Source organism: Geotrypetes seraphini, chromosome 1, assembly GCF_902459505.1.
Source record: "Geotrypetes seraphini chromosome 1, aGeoSer1.1, whole genome shotgun sequence".
Lineage (NCBI taxonomy): Eukaryota > Metazoa > Chordata > Amphibia > Gymnophiona > Dermophiidae > Geotrypetes > Geotrypetes seraphini.
Genome location: NC_047084.1, coordinates 22,909,485 through 22,929,571, shown reverse-complemented (window position 1 = coordinate 22,929,571; position 20,087 = coordinate 22,909,485). Strand labels below are relative to the sequence as shown.

At 40.6% G+C, this 20,087-nt stretch overlaps 1 protein-coding gene across 2 annotated transcripts in view; it reads right to left on the bottom strand.

Annotated features, from left to right (window-relative positions):
* The window catches only part of MAP1B (microtubule associated protein 1B), a 222,888-nt gene that overhangs the window by 80,078 nt on the left and 122,723 nt on the right, over positions 1-20,087 (bottom strand). The window contains exon 1 of one of the 2 annotated variants that reach the window (XM_033929070.1): positions 19,322-19,418. The exons of the other annotated variant lie outside the window; for it this stretch is intronic. The gene's annotated coding sequence lies outside the window, so the exon portion shown is untranslated. Of the gene's footprint in view, positions 1-19,321; positions 19,419-20,087 lie in introns of those variants that run through there. 2 annotated transcript variants of the gene reach the window in all.

Here is a 20,087-nt window from a genome sequence, read left to right as displayed (position 1 = left end):
GTTAGAAACACTACTCTCTCTAAGTTGAGTGGGAGTCCTCCAGCTGTATTGCTGCCATTAAGGGGGGGGGGGGGGGGGGATTCAATATCTTGTTTTCAATCATAATGGACAGGCAGGTTCCTTGGAGCCCTACAGAGCTTACCTGTCCTTTACTATTGAAAATGTAATAGTGAAACAGCAGCTACCATTGGCAGGACTGTGAATGAAGGAATCCTGCTCAGCTTAGACCAGTGGTGTCAAACTCGTTGCCTGGGGACCACATGCGGCCCACCAGGCACTATTTTGATTTATAAACTATAAAGAGTTTTACCCATGCAAAATTGTCATTTCTTTAATAAGACATTAACTATTTTTTTTCTGAGGCCCTCCAAGTACCTACAAATCCAAAATGTGGCCCTGCAAAGGGTTTGAGTTTGAGACTTAGGGCTCCTTTTACAAAGGTGCACTAGCGTTTTTAGCGCACGCACCGGATTAGCGTGTGCTAGCCGAAAAATTACCACCTGCTCAAGAGGAGGCGGTAGCGACTAGTGCGCGTACTATTCTGCGCGTTAAGGCCCTAACGCGCCTTCATAAAAGGAGCTCTTAGACTTAGAGGGAAAAGTGGTAAGAAATGGAGAAACTAAGTGTGTACATAAAGAGATGTTTTATTGTCCTCTGGAAACTGCCTACTATTAGGAAATATTTTGATTTTATATCATTTAAAATCCTGGTTCAATCTTCATTCCTTTCAGTATTGGATTATTGTAATGTTATTTATCTGGAATCGTATAAAATAACTAGTAGCTGACTAAAAATCTTACAAAATACAGCTATTTGTTTGATTTTTAATCTGAAAAACATGATCATATCAGTGTATATTATCAAAAGCTTTACTGGCTACCGTTTGAGACTAGAGTGTTATTTAAATTTGGATGCATTTGTTTTAAAGTTTTATTTGGCTTAGCACCGGCTTACCTTGTTTCTCATTGTAGTTTTTTTATGTCTAAGAAAAATATTTGTAGATCTGGTTGGTTTTATTTTCCTTCAGCAAATGCATGTCGTTACAAAATTTTTTTAGATAGGACCATAGCATTCCAACCAGGATTAATGAATTCATGTTTGAATCTTCTTGTTTCTCCATTTTTTACTTACTATCAATTTGAAAAGTTCTTAAAACCCACTTATTTAAACAATATAATATACATTATTGATTTTTATATTATAATGTAGTTATAATGTACTTTTAATCTTTTTATCTATACTTATTCTAGTTTATATTGTGTTTACCTTATTCATTAGTTTTAATGCTTGTATTAGTTACTTAGAATTTTATTAAGTATGATGTTATTATTATATTGTATGCTGAGTACATATTGTGTAAACCGCTATGAATTACTGGTTAGGCGGTATATATAAAAAAATTATTATTATTATTATAAATAGTGAAAAGGGATTGCATCTAATAAGATAGCTGATGAATTTATTAACTGAAGATATTTACCCCGCCCCCTCATCTTTTACAAAACTGTAGAGTGGTTTATAGTGCCGGCCGCAGCGGTAACAGCTCCAGCGCTCATAGAATTCCTATGAGTGTCGGAGCAATTAACGCTACGGCTGGCGCTAAGAACCATACTACGGTTTTGTAAGGGGGGGGTAATTACTTCAGTCTGAGTCACAGATTGAAATTGATCCCAAACGCCACTTAATCCACTGAAACCAGGAGTCTGTTCAGGATCAGCCAACTCAGAAAAAGACTCAATACAGGGGGGAGGGAGCGGGAGGGGGGTATATCTTTTGTTTTGGTATTATTCCTGATGGTAATGTTGGATGGGGGAGGGAATTTTATTTTTTGTATAGATTCTGATTGTTTATAAGTGCTTATTTGATTATTATTATTTGTATGTAAATTGTATTGCACTTTTTGTTGGCATTAAAAACTAAATATAGTTTAAAAAAATACTGTTATTTGAAGAATTATTCAACAAATCAAAATTGGACACCTTTTTATTAAAATAATCAGATAAAACAGAAGTGGTCTAGGAACCATCAGTGACTGCACCCACCGATGATGAAGATGCTAAATTTGAAAAAAATGAGGATTATTCCCTACTTCAGCTAATTTCTTCTTCTTATATGCTTTCTTGCTTTTCAAAATCTCCCCCCCCCCCCACTTTTACGAATCTGTGCAAGAGGTTTTTAGCGCCGGCGCGCTGAATGCTCTGCGCTGTTCCAATGCTCATAGGAAATGCATGACCTTCAGAGCAGCGCAGAGCATTCAGCACGCTGGCTGGTGCTAAAAACCTCTTGCGCAGTTTTGTAAAAGGGGGGTGGGGGAGGAATTTGTTTTGAGCACAGCACATCAGATGGACGTTTGTGACATTATGCTGCATTATCTGACAATCCGTACCCAATAACGAAGTTTTCAAGTTTCCAAGTTTATTCATTTTTTTTTCTAAAACGCCAATCATAAATTCTAAGCATTGTACAATAAAATTAAATGGGGAAACAATCAAGAGGCTAAATAAAAACAATACAGACATAACTCGCAATCAAAACAATACATACTGACATAACGTACGGTAAAAACAAGAGGAGAATAGGGAGAACTACAACATTTAAAGGACAGTAAACATATAAGGTAAAAAACAAATGTGAGAAGGGGAACGGACAGAGATCTGAATAGAGAAGAGCAATCGTAATAATAATAAAAAACTTTATTTTTATATACCGCCCTACCATAAGTTCTGAGCGGTTAACCATCTCTTTCTCTCTCTAATATCCCACGTGCCTATCCCACGCTTTCTTGAATTCAGACACTGTCTCAATCTCCACCATCTCTTCTGGGAAACTGTTCCACGCGTCTACCACCCTTTCTGTAAAAAAGTATTTCCTTAGATTGCTGCTGAGCCTATCACCTCTCAACTTCATCCTGTGCCTTCTCATTCCAGAGCCTCTCTGACAAACACCAGTGAATTACTCTTTCCTGATGAAAAAACACACCTTTATTTTATATTTTAAAAAATTTAACGTGAAATATGAACATATTGATGCCGTGTTGTGGAATTATAACTTCTCCTATGATCTTCTGACTAAAGAAAAGGATTTAAACATAAAATCATGTGGAAATCTCCTCTAAATTGCAGTAATATTATACAGTTGGCCTAACAATTACTACATATAGTAAACTAGCTTATTTCATGCTATGTACTAAGCTAATTATATGCATATCAACTGCAATGATTTTCCATTGTAACACTAATTGCAGCTACGATTAAGATAGTTACCGTCGTAGAACTGATTCAGTAGTAAACTGATACCGTAGTAAACTGATTCAGCTGCAATGACTACTGATTAATCCAAAGGTACCAATATTTGACAAGTTATGTAGTGTACCAATGACAGGGCAGTAGGGGTGGTCTGCCCCAGGTGCTGGTGAAGTTGCAGGGCTGTGGTTTGCTGGCCCCGCCCCCTGTGACATCAATTTCCTGTTCCAGGGCAGGGGACCGGCTGACCAGATGGTTACTGCGGATGGACCATTTGGCCTTTATCTGCCATCATGTTTCTATGTTTGTAAAGGGCAAACCCTTTTCACTACTCAAAGTAGCTCTCAATGTTGTAAAAGGAACAGATGCTTTGAAGTTAGAGGATTTTCAAGAGAAGCAAACTCATGTGGGCTGAACACTGCCATTCCTCTCACATTATAATGGTGAAGTAGTGTCTGCGCAAGTTTATTTTTGTCTTGGTTTCACAGGCTAGAATAACAACATTCACTACAATGAATTTGCTGTGTGAGGCCTGGGGGGTGCAGACTGCAGTTAGCAAGACGTTTGATCAATCTATGGCACAACACCACACAGCAAGTGAATTGTTAGCAGCTGGAGGCCTGACAATGAATCCTCTCTGGAAATGATCTCGCACGCACACAGTCATCTGTATCTTTCTGTCTCAGAAGTGCCTGAGAGAATTTACATACATTCTGCCAGCACTGACTATGAAAACCTTTCCAATGAAACATTTATTGCCATTAGAATAATTCCTCTAGCTGTCTTTGACTTCTAACACTATTTATGGGGACGTTATCAATGTGGGTACTGTTAAAATAATATGTCTTACCACTAACTTGTGCTATTTTAAAAGTTTCAAGTTTATTAATATTTTGATATACCGACCATCACAAGTATTGGTTTACAATAATAAAATATAAAAAAATTATTTAAAATATTAAAATTATGTAAAAAAAAAAAAAAAAAAAGGTCTACATAAAAATAGGGAGATTGAGATCAAAACATAGACTTGATTACAATGGGTATGGCAGGGCAGGATTAATTCATCGAGGGCCTCTAGGCACACAAGTACACTGGGCCCCCTGCCCCGCCCCACCCCACCATGCGCCCAGGCGGAAACAGGAAGCTGCGTCAGAGAGAAGCTTTGGGCAAGCAGCACCGCTTGCACAATTACAGTTCCCGTTGCCTTTCTTACCCGCGTTGCTTGCTTGTCTTACTTTCTGTCGATGGGGGGGGGGGGGGGGGCTGCGTTGCCGATTGTGGTGGGGCCCGTGTTGCCGATCGATGTTGCAGGGGCCCATCGCTGTTTGGAAAAAACAATGTTGATGCCCTCCTTCATCGGGCCCACCTGACCATTTCGGGCCCTAGGCACATGCTTACTTGGCCTATTGGTCAATCCTGCCCTGGGTATGGGACAAAAGGAAAGAAAGGGGAAGGGAGAGTTTTTAAAAAATACATGGTATGAATAAAAATAAAAGGAAGGGAAGGATAGAACAAGAGGAATTTCCCTATTTTTTAAGCACTGTGCCTAGTTTCTAGCATTTTCTATTAAAATATTGAAAAGCATAGCCAAATAAAATGTTGTTTTATGCAATGAGACCTAGTTACTAATAACTGGGATTAACAATAAAATAACATGTCTTAACAGTAGTTCTCACTGATAACTTCTTTCCTTAAAGAGGCAACTAATTGAAACAATACCTACTTAACCCCCTCCTTCACTAATCCGTAGCATGGGTTTTAGCGCCGGCAGTGGCGATAACTGCTCTGATGCTCCACCCCCGCTTCTTCCGTGCCAACCCCCTGCTCCTTCCGCGCCCCCATGCCACACTCGCACCCCTCCCTTCCCACCCTGTACCTGTTTAAATCTTCACCAGTATGCGTAGCTTCTCCAACCTACTGCTCACTTTGGCTTTCCCTCTGACATCACTTCCTGGCCCCACGACCTGGAAATGACTTCAGAGGGAGCCAGGCCGGCACAGCAGTGGGCTAGAGTAGTTGCTTGCATTGGCAAAGATTTTAAAGAGGTATGGGCGGGGAAGGGAAGGCACATGCGTGGCATGGGGGGCAGAGAGATGCCGGCACCCCTACCATCCCCCGCTCCCTCCTGCCTGCAGAAGTAGAAGCTTGCCTGATTCCCGCCCATAACACACCTCCCAACACACCCCTTTGAGCTCTGGACGCGCAGAAGCTTAGAAGTGCTGCTGAATGACCAGAAAGTTTGTTTTGATTATCTGCACTTGGACGTCCCTGCTATTAGGACGTCCAAGTGCCGACTTAGGCAGGTTTTTGGACATTTTAAAGTTTTGATTATACCCCTCTATATTACCTCTAATCTGACCACATGAACAATCGCTCATAAATTCTAGGAGCGTCACTCACAAAAACACTTGCAAATATGAAAAAGTTGCTCACGTGAAAAAAAATTTGCACGCATCCAGCCAATCCTTAGAGGGAAAATTGTCTAGGTGCCTAACTTAATTTTTCTTAATTGGCTTAATCGATGCTAATAATTGAAAGTGCCATTAAGGGCTTAGGTTTCAAAAAATAAAAGAACAAGAGGGCATTCGGAAAAGTTGAAAGGGGACAGATTCAAAACAAATGCCAGGAAGTTCTTCTTTACCCAACGTGTGGTGGACACCTGGAATGCGCTTCCAGAGGACATAATAGGGCAGAGTACGGTACTGGGGTTTAAGAAAGGATTGGACAATTTCCTGCTGGAAGGGGGGATAGAAGGGTATAAATAGAGGATCACTGCACAGGTCCTGGACCTGTTGGGCCGCCGCGTGAGTGGGCTGCTGGGCACGATGGACCTCAGGTCTGACCCAGCAGAGGCATTGCTTATGTTCTTAGGGCTCCTATTACAAAGCCACGTTAGCGGCTTTATCGCACGCAACTTTTAGCGTGCGATAACCCCCGCGCTAGCCGAATAAACTACTGCCTGCTGAAGAGAAGGCGGTAGCGGCTGGAAAATTAGCGTGCGCTATTACGCATGTTAAACCGCTAACGCGGCTTCGTAAAAGGAGGAGCCCTAAAAAACAATTAAAAATCCATTTAGAAAATTAATTAGCCAGTAGGCACCTACCACTTTCAGGTAGGTGTCTACACTGAGGCGCCTACCGGCAAGTAGGCATGGTTAGGAGCATATTGGGGTGGATTTTGGGCATGGTTTGGAATTGGGCCTAAGGATTCAATGCCTACTAGCACCCAAGACTGCTTAGACACTGCTAAATGTGATTCTATAAACAGTGCCTAGCAGACGATTGACAATCGCACCTAATGGCACCTACAAGTTAGGCACCATTTGTAAAATCAGGGGCACACTTTACAATCGGCATAAAAATGATCATCCTAAGCACTAGTATCATAAAAATATAATATATTAAAATCACATAAAATATGAAGTCTGTCATATTACACTGCTAAATTTTCAAACGGATAAATCAACAAAAATATTGACATCTAATATCCTTGTGTATCCCATTAGTAAAAACTTCAGTCATACCTTATTATTCCCATCATTTTGAAAGCTCAATATAAAGTTCCCCGTTTCTATTAGATTTTTAATAATGGAACCCTCATTGTTATAAATACATATGAGTTCAATGCATACAGTGGCATAGCAAGGGTAGGAGGCAACTGAGGATGTGGCAACCCCTGCTTCTTCCGTACCACCCCCCTGCTCCTTTTGTGCCCCCATGCCACACTCGCACCCTCCCTTCCCACCCCTGTACCTCTTTAAATCTTCACCTGCACGAGCAGCTTCTCCAGCCTGCTGCTCGCGCTGGCTTTGGCTTTCCCTCTGACATCACTTCCTGGCCCCAAGACCCGGAAGTGACTTCAGAGGGAGCCAGACCAGCACGAGCAGCGGGCTAGAGTAGTTGCTTGCGCTGGCCGAAGATTTTAAAGAGGTATGGGTGGGGAAGGGAGGGCACAAGTGTGGCATAGGGGGCAGAGAGGTGCCGGCACCCCCACCAAGTCGGTGCCTGGGGCGGTCTGTCCCCCACTTCCCCCTTAATATGCTACTGGATCCATAGTCTATTATATCATTCTTTCTGTACAGATATTATCTAGATTCTCATTCCTTCTCATACTGCCTATAGCTGAACATCCCTGCAGTGTGCTAAATGGACATGTACTCTCTCTGCTTTCTTTAGGCTACAGGAAGTAAAAGATGAGGAAGCCAAATGGGTTTTCAATGAGGAGCTAATCCTGGAGCCAACAAGAGGGGGAACTACTTTAGATCTTGTCTTCGCTGGAATACAAGACCTGCTACACAGGGGTAATGGTAGTGGAGTTGCTTTGCTATAGTGATTATAATATAGTTAAATGAGATATAATCACTGGTTGGGGGTATTAAAGAACACTATTAAGAAAATGCTACAAGGAATGGTTGCAAAAGTTAAAAGTTTCTCTGAGACATGGACAACTTTATAAATACCATTCTGTCAGTCTATACCAGGGGTAGGCAATTCCGGTCCTCGAGAGCCACAGGCAGGTCAGGTTTTCAGGATATCCACAATAAATATGCATGAAATAGATTTGCATCTCAAGGAGGCAGTGCATGCAAATCCATCTCATACATATTCATTGTGGGTATCTTGAAAACCTGACCTGCCTGTGGTTCTCGAGGACTGGAATTGCCTACCCCTGGTCTAGACCAAATGTATGCCATGCATTAAAATAGTCAAAGGAAGATCAAACAATTACCAGCAAACTTAAATGGTGAGGTAAATAGAATATGAAAAACAAAAGGATATCTATCCCCCAAAATGGAAAGCCGGTCAAAATGAAGAAAATGAGAAAAAGCTAAGGTCTGGTAAGATAGATGTAAAGCACTAGTAAGGCAGGCCAAAAGAGAATTTGAAAAGCAACTTGCCGAAGAGGCAAATATCCCTAATAAGAACTTTTTTAAGCACATTCAAAACAAGAAGCCAGAGGGAGAATCAGCTGGATTACCAAGGGGGTAATTCTATAAATAGATGCTTTCATTTAGGTTTCTATAATTGCATCCGGACACCTGAATTCCAATAAAGAATGCAAGCATAACCCAGTACCGACACACCTTACTTTTATGCATCCTCAATTATATTAGCCATAGACCTAGCATAACTGTGATCACAAAAATGTGGTAGAGACATATGAAACTGGCAGTATTGTGTACACTAAGGGCTACATTCTATATAGGACGCCTACATTAGGCACCGCTAGGTTCTCTAATCGAGGACACCAGACTGGAATCCACACTCAACTTTTTTCTCAATTGACTTAATTGGTGTAGTAATTGACTGTGCCAATTTTCAGCCAATCAAAAAAAAAAAATTAGAATAACCAATCAAGAGTTTGGTACCAAACTCTTAGGGCACCTAATGATGCCTAAATGGAGCCACCCTCTGATGCCTAACGATACCTACCTGAAAAGTAGGCATGGTTAGGGGCAGAGAATAGACGTGATTGACTTAGGTGTCACTAGGTATCCGAGTTAGGCGCTGGTAAATTAGGCCAAGTAAAACTTGGCCTAATATACCAGTGCCTACCTCTAGGGTGCTTTGAAATACCTAAGCATGCCTAGGCACTGCTAAGTGGGATTCTATAAGTGGCGCCTAGTGCTTTATTGACAACTGCTTTGAATGACACCTCTGGGCTTGGGCGCCTTCCAGACCTGCAGCACCCCCTTAAATGGCTGGTGGGAAAGCTGAAGGCCTGCCAGTCAAAGAAATTCAATGCCTGAGCCACTTCCCACCTCCTTGCGCTACTTCTTTAATACAGAACTCCGTGGTGCGCTTTCAGTTGCCAATACTGGGAATTCTCACACAAGCTCAGTTCAGCAATCTTTAAGAACTGCTTCTATCACCTGTGCCAGCTACAAAATCTGTCTTTGTACATCAAGAATGTGAGTCTAATGTCACAGCTAGATGCTGTAATGTCTTATACAATCATCCGATGATAAATAGTTTGCACCAGTTCCATAGTTTGCTGCCAGACCTGTATGAGCGACCATCTATTGCTGAAATCTCCCTGGGCCATCTAATTGGGAGCTCCTCCATTTGCTACCAGCTGCGTGAGGTCAGGTCCGGAACAGAGCTAGCTCTGCCTCCCTGTGATGTCACTTGGGAGTATGAAGTAAAAAGGTCCAGGCCAGTGCTGGAGGTGCAATACAATGTAGGGGCATCACCTTGGTTGTGCGGACTTTGGGTAGGATATTTTTGGTTTTGTATAATTTGAAGTCCTAGACATGCTTAGTTTCTCCATCTTCCTGCTTCCTCCAAGGAAAATAAGTCATGATTTTATAGTTTGAGGTAAAGCAGAAGAACATCAATATTTCTTTAAAGCTAACGAGACCGAAAATGCACTAAGAGAGTGTAATCCTTTGGGTCTTTCCATGGTGTATATTTTTATTATTTACATGGAAATTTAGGTTAAATTGTTAAATTTGGAACATAACTCAATGCACAGTTTGCTGATCACATGTATATAACACCTCTCTTTCTTCCTAAGTACAAGAAACTGTCCATACCTCTCTCTATGACAGCTGCAGATATTATGGCCAGTCCTAGTACAGCAACAAGCAGGTGTAGGGAGTAGCCTTGTAGTCGGTGCAGTGGCCCCCAGAAAAGGGGACCCAGGCTCATATCCCTGACCCTGACCCTGGCTAGTACACTTCTGGTGGAACATGTGTGCCCATCAAAACACTTCTGTGCTGACATATAAGTGACACCTGCTGACAACAACGTGCGACCTCAAAACATTTCGAAAATAAATCAAAACCCTGCTATTCAAAAAATTTATCCGGTCACCTTGACCCCACCCATCTTCCCTCCCCTCCCTGATATAACCCCTCTTAATTCCACCGCTCATCTGGTATTCTTTTCCACTCCAAAATATCAACCAGGAATACAGTACCCTTATCTTACGTGACTCAATAAAACTTAATAATGAACATGTCTCAGTTAATTCTTCCATTGAGTCCTTACAATTCTCCCTAAGAGCTAAACCAAAATTGGATGTTCTGCTAATCTATCTTCCACCACCTATTAATTGTGAAAACCTTTCTCTATTGCAATCTCTGCTATTTGATTTCGGATCTTCTTCTACTAATTCTTTGATACTGGGAGATTTCAATATACATTTTGATGATTTGAACAATACTTATACCAAAGATATTTCTACCCTTCTTAATCAAATGGATTTTTGTACACTCATATCTCAAGCCACACATCAAGCAGGTCATACTATCGATATGGCCATAACATCATCTGCTTCAATAGATAACTACACAATAGGACCTTCTCTACCAGTACCTTGGTCAGATCACCACTTAATTCCAATAACCTATCTTTCTTCTACTATTAAAACTGTGGCAATCAGTAAAACAATTAAATTTAGAGACTTTAATAAGCTATCAGCTAATCAAATTGCCGCAAATCTTCAATTTAATTTTTTGAATTTTAAATCTAACTCTTTAAATGACCTTCTATCTTTATGGAATGACTCCATTAAACTTCTACTAGATAAAGTAGCTCCAATACAAATTAAATGTATCTCGGCCCGAAATTGTTCTAATCCTTGGTTTTCAGCAGAACTTGCGTTAATTAAAAAACAACTGAGGTCTCTTGAGCGTCGTTGGAGGAAAGACAAAAATCAATCTAATTTAGAAAAATTTAAAGCACACTCTAATATTTATAAGGAAAAAATAAATCAAGCCAAAAAGAAATATTATTCTGACCAAATTTTAAAAGCCAGAAACGTTTCTTCTTTATACAAAATTCTAAAATCAGTGACTCCCTCTTCCAAAAAACTAGATCAATCTTCCAGCCATCTACCAACAGCACAAGAGCTTGCAACTTATTTTATGGATAAAGTTAAAAACATTAGGGAAAAGTTTAGTAAAAATGGAGCGATAATGATTGAACAAGATGCCGTAGAATCTTCGTCTTTACTTTCTGCAAAATGTGTGCAATTTCATCTTCCTTCCATTGAAGAACTTAAATCTCTGATCAAAACAATTAACACAAAGGGTATGCAAACTGAGTCAATCCCCCCTTTTATTCTTAAACGGTACTTTGATATTTTTGGACCCTCAATACTTTTTTTGATCAATGAAAGCTTACAGCACAGCATTATGCCTAGGGATTGGAAAGCCTCCATTATTTACCCTATTGTCAAAAACCACAAAATAAGTATCGAAGAGAAATCAAACTATAGGCCAATTTCAAATATCCAATTTTTGGCAAAAATAACAGAGAAAATAGTATTCAACCAAATATCAAATTTTATAGAACAAACAAATATTCTACACCCAAATCAAACGGGTTTCCGGCAACACCACTCTACTGAACATTCTTTGATAGGCATGACATCATCTATACTCTATCATTTGGATCATCATTCTTCTGTTCTTTTGATTTCGATTGACCTCTCGGCAGCTTTTGATACGATTGATCACAATCTCTTATTGAATAGACTACAATCCATAGGCATTACTGAGCAAGTCCTACTTTGGTTTAGATCATATTTGGACAACCACTCTTCTATAGTTTCCTTTAATGATTCTATTTCTGCTAGTTTCTCAGCCACATATGGTATTCCACAAGGCTCTATCCTGTCCCCACTTCTGTTTAATATATTTCTTGCTCCTCTTATGACTCTTTGCCAATCCATTGGCTTCTCCGTATTTGCCTATGCAGATGATATACAACTTTTACATCCTCTTGACCCTAATAGTTCGTCTGAAATTTCAGCTATCAATGAGAAATTAAACCAGATTCACTTATGGCTTGATAACAATAGATTATCCTTAAATATTAATAAAACTAATACCTTGCTCTTCCCTTGGAAAGACAATCATAAACTCGCTGTTCCTATTTCCATCCAAGGGGTTACACTTAAACAGATAAATAAGATCCGAATTTTAGGTGTGATTTTAGATGAAAACCTAACCTACCATGACCACGTTAGTTATGTGGTTAAAGCTACTTTCTACAGACTACGTCAAATACGGGCCATTTCAAAATTTCTATGTCCTAAATCATTGAATATATTAATTCATTCAATGATTATTTCAAAAATTGATTACTGCAATTCTTTATTCAAGGGAATGGCTCAAAAAGAAATTAGAAGATTGCAGATAATTCAGAATGCCTCTATCAAATTAATTATGGGAGCTAAGAAGTTCGACCATGTAACTCCATTACTTCAAAATGCACATTGGCTTCCAGTATCACATCGTATTTTATACAAATTATCTTTATTTACATTTAAATCATTATTATATAAAACCCCTGCTTTTATTTATAAAGCTTTAATACCATATAATTCTCCCAAATTTTTAAGATCAAATGACCAACTTTTATTGGTCATTCCTATTCTCAAAATTATCAACACTCGAAGGCAATTTATTTTTACTGTTACGGCGCCTCAGACATGGAATTCACTCCCACTATATTTAAGAGAGGAGAAGAATCTGGAAAAATTTAAGAGCCAACTTAAGAGCTTTCTTTTTAAAGATGCGTTCAATATCTAATTGAAATGTTAATTTGCTCTTTCGCTATTTGCTCTTTTGTCTATTCTTATTTTTAATTATTTATTTGTCCTCCTACTCCTAGTTTTACCTTTAATTGTTGATTCTTTCCTATCTAAGATTGTATTTCTTTCCCACATGTCCTATTGCATGCTTGTTCTGTTTTAATTAGTTTGTTTTTGTGATTTATACCCTTGTTAATGATATGGTTTATTTTATGTATACTTTTAGAAATTTATTTTATCATGTGTACATCGCTTAGTATTTGGAATAGGCGATTAATCAAATAATAAATAAACTTGAAACTTAAAATGTAATGCTTCTGGAAATATCCAGCTACCTTATTTGTTATCTTAGTTGTAATATTGCCTAGAAATGTCCAGTTGTTCTACTTGTTATCTAATTTGCAATATCTCCTGGAAATATCCAGCTATCTCATCTCATTTGTAACCCAATATTGTAACCTTCCTGGAAATGTCCAGTTAGCTCTTTTGTAATCCGCCTTGAACTGCAAGGTACGGTGACGGGACTAAATCGTGCGAGACAACGGCGCACCGACAACTGAGCGCAGACAACTGAGCGCAAGGTTGACAGTGTGCCGAAGAAAAACACTATTTTAAAGGGCTCCGACGAGGGGTGTGGGGGGGAACCCCCCCACTTTACTTAACAGACATTGCTCTGCCATTGTAGGGGGTTTGGGGGGGTTGTAACCCCCCACATTATACTTAAAACTGAACTTTTTCCCTAAAAAACAGGCAAAAAGTTTGGTTTCAAGTATAATGAGGGGGGTTACAACCCCCCAAACCCCCCCCCCAACACCAGCGCGATGTCTGTTAAGTAAAATAGGGGGGTTCCCCACCAACACCCCCCGTCGGAACCCTTTAAAATAGTGCTTTTCTTCGGCGCGCCATCAACCTTGCGCTCAGTTGTCAGTGTGCCGTTGTCTCGCGCGATTTTGTCTATGAACCGCAAGGTACAGACGGAATAGAAGTCACTAATGTAATGTAATATGAGGGCTATTGGGATGGTAGATAGGTGGGTTCGGTAGGCTTTGGGTGGGTTGTGGAGGGCTCCCCATACAATGTAAGGGATTATGGTGAGATGTGAACTTTTAATGTGAAGTTCACTGTAGTGCCTCCTAGGGTGTCCCACTGCTCAGCTAAGTCTACTAAGAATGCTGGCCCCTCCCACCTCCCAATGACTTATTTTGTGTGTTTAGCATTTTGTTTTTTGAAAATTGTCAAAAAAAGATAGACGCATTAAGGGCATCTAGAAATGGTAATTTTCAAAATAACAAGATAGACATTTTATGGTTTCAAAAAGGGACATTTTCTGTACCTGATATTTGGACGTGCTGCTGATAACGTCCACAGTTGCACTTAGATGTCATTTCGAAAATGGCCCTTCACATATCCCAACTGCACATGTCCCCTCAACTGCCTATTAAGATGTCTCATTATATTGTGCTGACATCTTGAGTATCAGACCTGTCATGTGAATGTTTTTCTCTGCTGCCTATTAAAGTGTTTAATTTGTATTCTGCTGACATATTCTCCTGTGCTGTTAATGTGGACATTACTGACACTATGTCATACTGTTTCTATTACTATGTTTTAATTATACTATTTCAAAGCCTAGCTCATTGTCATCTGGTCATTTTACTGTACTATTGTTATGCCATTAGAACAATGTAAGTTGTCTACATGTCCAGCTACAAAAATTGTACAGCAGAATCCTCATATACTCACACATTGGTCAGGATGTGGCCCTATGGTGGGGCACCAGTGGTGCAAATATATCAGTTAAGTGCTGAGAAAAATTATATCAGAGCAGTACATTGTTTTGCACAAGTTTTCAGTAAAGTTGCCTCTATTTCTAAGTGTTTGTGGTGAAGAGGGAAATCTATACCTGGGCTTTGAAGGAATCTTCCTTCCAACCTCAGAAATAACCTGCGCCCTTGGAGAAGAGCGTGCGTGCAGATGTGTTGACTGAAGCAAGAGAGATGATTGAATCAGGATCAAATACATGTTTTGGGGCCCTGGACTTCCAATACCCGAACAAACTGCTGAGTTTTAATTTTATTAGGTTTTTATATACTGCCTATCTAAAAAAAGATCATGTCCGGATTTTCCCAGACGTCTGGTAGCCCTACCTCTCCAGACGCCTCTTCCCACATACACTCTGCCAGCTCCTGCTCCTTGTGACTCTAGGCAAGTCACTTAACAGTCTGGGAGACAGACTTTCATTTCAGTTTTAATGTATTATTAATTTGTTTTTGCCAGTCCCCTTGTCTTTAAGGGTAATGACTTTTTTTTCTTTAAGTACAGCCCAAAATTTAAAATTATCAGAAAAAAACATGAACTGAGACTCAAACGAAATATCAGTTTAGTAAACATATTTTTTATAGAGAGGAGGGGGTGTTAAAAAAATGTTTGACCCCGGGTGTCAGATATGCCAGCTGCACCACTGCTCAGCAGTTGACATTCCTGAGCCCACGCTGCCAACTATCACATGTTCCCTTCTTACTATGCTAACTCGGGCTCAGAAGTGCTGACGCTGACTGCCAAGCTTGGCAGCCTGGTGTTCTGAGCACCTTTGGAGGATTGGAGAATGTCTTCAGCTGGCAGGGTTTGGAAATCTCCACCAGTTTAAGATATTTACATTGTGAGTTGTAGGTAGAGGTGAGGAGGGATTGGAGAGCAGGGAGGTTGTGAGAGAAGGAGAGGACTTGTTCTAATTTTCTGTCTACTCATTATGCCTCTAGAGCAGAGATCTCAAAGTCCATCCTTGAGGGCCGCAATCCAGTCGGGTTTTCAGGATTTCCGCAATGAATATGCATTGAAAGCAGTGCATGCACATAGCAGTGCATGCATATTCATTGCGGAAATCCTGAAAATCCGACTGGATTGCGGCCCTCAAGGAGGGACTTTGAGACCCCTGCTCTAGACCCACCCAAAATTTGCTGCTTGGTTATACTCCTGGTATATATACATCTAATTCTGAGCAGATGTAAATGTACAAGGGTGCATTTTAGCAGTGACTTCTGCAGGTTTGGTGAGGCATATGGTTACTATATTTAAGGATGGGAAAACCTGGATACGTGGCCCCGCCCTATTCCACCCCCCAGCCCCACCTTGTTCCGCCTCCAACCCTGCCCCATTCTGCTTCCAGCCCCGTCCCCCCCCCAAAAAAAAAAAAAAAAAAAAGTGTATGGTGCAGTGGTTAAAGCTACAGCCTCAGCACCCTGGGGTTGTGGGTTCAAACCCATGCTGCTCCTTGTGACCCTGGGCAAGTCACTTAATACCCCCATTGCCCTAGGTAGATTGTGAGCCCGCTGGGACAGACAGGGAAAAATGCTTGAGTACCTGAATAAATTCCTGTAAACCGTTCTGAGCTCCCTTGGGAGAACAGTATAGAAAACTGAATAAATAAATCTCTTTCTTGCCGACCTCCAGCATGCATGAATGCGTGTGATGTTATCTGCACATGCTTGTTGAAGGCCCTCCAGACGCGACCGAAGCTCGGGGATTTTCAAAACTGCAGCGTTTTGGAAAGTCCTCTAAAAAGAGGACATGTCTATTTGCCCTTCCTACCTAGGCAGCCATAATCACATGCCAGGCCTGGTTTCTTGCCAAAGGCTCAAAAGGACATAAGAATTTTATTAAAGAAAACACAAAATACTGTAGAATGGTAAAAATAAACTTGTTACATTTTGAACATCCAAATGTTTTGTAATGTGGGTCATGTTTGTCCAATATGGTTCTGTTAGTGTAGACCAGGGGTAGGGAACTCCGGTCCTCGAGAGCCATATTCCAGTCAGGTTTTCAGGATTTCCCCAATGAATAATCATTGAAAGCAGTGCATGCAGATAGATCTCATGCATATTCATTGAGGAAATCCTGAAAATCCAACTGGAATATGGCTATCGAGGACCGGAGTTCCCTACCCCTGGTGTAGACCAGTGGTTCCCAACCCTATCCTGGAGGAACACCAGGCCAATTGGGTTTTCAGGCTAGCCCTAATGAATATGCATGAAGCAAATTTGCATGCCTATCACTTCCATCATATGCAAATCTCTCTCATGCATATTCATTAGGGCTAGCCTGAAAACCTGATTGGCCTGGTGTTCCTCCAGGACAGGGTTGGGAATCACTGGTGTAGACTGTAGGGATGATTTTACCACTAGTAGTTGTTCCCAAATGATAAAGCTGATGTCAGCTACATCTAGTCTTTGTCTTTAAATTCCTATTTTTTAATTGTTATTGATCTGTCTTTTCCTCTAATACAGGCTTCCAGCTCTTCTTAAGCTTCCTGAACAATTTGACTTGCTCTCTATTCCAGATGGATTACACTCCTCTCCTGACTCTCAGGAGGTCCCCACTCCTACCCCTCAGTGTCATATCTGCAAAATCTAAATCGTCTGCTCCAGATCACTTTTTAAGTACAAACGAATCAGAGTACCTAGATAAATAAGAAATGAAGGTTTAAAGTGGCTTCCCTCTGCCGCATCACTGATGATGCCATCAGCAACACGGCGCATGGAAGGCCCTGGCAGAAGAAGGCCGTGAAGTAGCCTGTTTAGAGTGCTGCCGACCTTACTCTGTGGAGGGAGGTATGTAGGTCTCGCGGTCAGTGGCGTTTGGATGGGAAGGAGAGATGGAAGGATGGGATGGTCAGCGGGGATTTGGCTGTGCGGCCGGGGGGGGGAGGGGAAGGCTGCTCAAGGGTTCTGCTGCACGAGAGATGGGAGGGAGGGATAGGAAGATGCTGCAGAGGGAAGGCACAAGGGGATGGGTGAGAGGGGAGGAAAAATGCTCACATGTGGGGGAGAGAAAGGAAAGAGGAAGAATTGGGGCGAAGGAGAGGAAGGGAGAGAAGATCATTGTACATGAAAAAAAATAAGACCTACCCCAAAAATAAGACAGTGTCATATATTAATTTGGGGCCCAAAAAAAGCACTAGGTCTTATTTTTGGGGAATCTGATTTTTACAATCAGAAAATCTGGAACCCCCCCAGACCCCTCCAGGCCCATCCAGGTTCCACCCATCCCTACTCTGTAATGCCCTAATCCCACCCTCCACTGCATGCTCTTGTCGAGCAGGGAGGAAGTACTTATTTCTGGATCCAGGGATCTCAAAGTCCCTAATCCAGGGATCTCAAAGTCCCTCCTTGAGGGCCGCAATCCAGTTGGGTTTTCAGGATTTCCCCAATGAATATGCATTGAAAGCAGTGCATGCACATAGATCTCATGCATATTCATTGCGGAAATCCTGAAAACCTTACTGGATTGTGGCACTCAAGGAGGGACTTTGAGACCCCTGGCCTAGTGGTTAAAGCATTATACTTGATATCCAGGGGCACCCAGTTCAAGTCCCATAAGGTTAGGGTTACCAGATTTTACAATCAGAAAATCTGGAACCCCCCCAGACCCCTCCAGGCCCATCCAGGTTCCACCCATCCCTACTCTGTAATGCCCTAATCCCACCCTCCACTGCATGCTCTTGTCGAGCAGGGAGGTACTTATTTCTGGAGGAGCCAGATATAGAGCCACAAAAGATTCAAATTTATTTACCTTTTTTTAAAACACACAGAGCAGAGATACTTGCCAGGAGCAACAAATAATCCTTTTAGACTTTACTTGTTTGAAGTACAAATGATGCATATTAATGATTTTTTCTTACTGAAAGGAACAATCCCAGCTGTGACCTATAAAATCCCATTTGTGTTTCATCTATGAAGTTAGTCTAATGAGCTTTACGAGGTTCGATTCCTTTTTCCTAAATGATTTTAAAATCATGACATGAAGTGTAAGGAATCCTCCACTAGAACATGAAAGTAGAATCTTTGTTGATCAGTGGTCTTTCTGCATAGATTTTATCCAGTGCAAAAATGCTGATGAATAATGGTACATTAAAGATGAATGTTTAGGGGAGTAAAGGAGTGGCCTAGTGGTTAGGGCTGCAGCTTCAGTACCTGAGGTTACAGGGTCAAACCTAGCACTGCTCCTTGTGACCCTGGGCAACTCACTTAACACTCCATTAACCCAGGTACATTAATCAGATTGTAAGCCCGCTGGGACAGTTAGAGAGAAATACTTGAGTAGTTCCATGTTTCTTTATTTTTGATATACTGTCTATCAAAACAAGTGTCTCAACGGTGTACAATATAAAAAGATTGCAAAAAAAACCCCAATTAAAATAAATAAATAAAAGCAATATTTTATCAGATATTAAACATCCTAGACGAATTCAGATTAACGTACATGAAACAGAAGGAAAGTAGGGGAGGGAAAGGTTGTTTAAAATACATCAAAGTAAAATTAATAAAAAAAAAAAAAAAGGTTGGTAAATGGGGAGTGGAAAAACATTACCTGCATATAAACCACTTAGGTAGAAGCAGTGTATAAATATGAAAAATAAATTACCCAGGCTAAGAGCTGGCATAGCCAGGGTACTTATCCTACTAACATTCCTTACAATTTTGGACAAGTCACTTAACCCTCCACTGTTTCCAGTATAAACTAGATAAATACTATACCTGAATGTAGGGTTACCAGACATCCAGATTTCACCAGATATGTCCTTTTTTCTAGATTTTCCAATTGGAAAATCTGGCAACCCTACCTGAATGCAACTTTTGCCTTGAACTACTACTGAAAATTGTGTGAGCAAAAGCTAAACTCCCACCTTTCAATGATAGTTTGTGTGAAAGCAGAAGCCCTACCTAGGCCCTAAATAGCCTAGAGGTTAAAGCAGGGATAGGGAACTCCGGTCCTCGAGAGCCGTATTCCAGTCGGGTTTTCAGGATTTCCCCAATGAATATGCATGAGATCTATTTTTCTTTTTTTAATTTCCATTGCAATTCTTGTTTATTATTGACATTTTTTTTTATTTTTTTAAATCTTTATTCATTTTTAAACTTATAATAAGTGTGATAACATATCCATACAAATAACCATAAATATATCACTTAATAATCAACAATGATACATATAATATTCTCTTATCTCCCCCCTCCCCACCCTTATCTATCATATAATCAATACTTATACAACATGTAACAATAAAAATAAAATACCCTCCCTCCCACCCCATAATTGAACTTGTAAATTTAAGGGAAACAAGATTTTTCTAATCATATGGAGATCTATTTTTCATGCACTGCTTTCAATGCATATTCATTGGGGAAATCCTGAAAACCCGACTAGAATACGGCTCTCGAGGACCGGAGTTCCCTATCCCTGGGTTAAAGCATTACACTTGATATCCAGGGGCACCCAGCTCAAGTCCCATAAAGTTAGGGT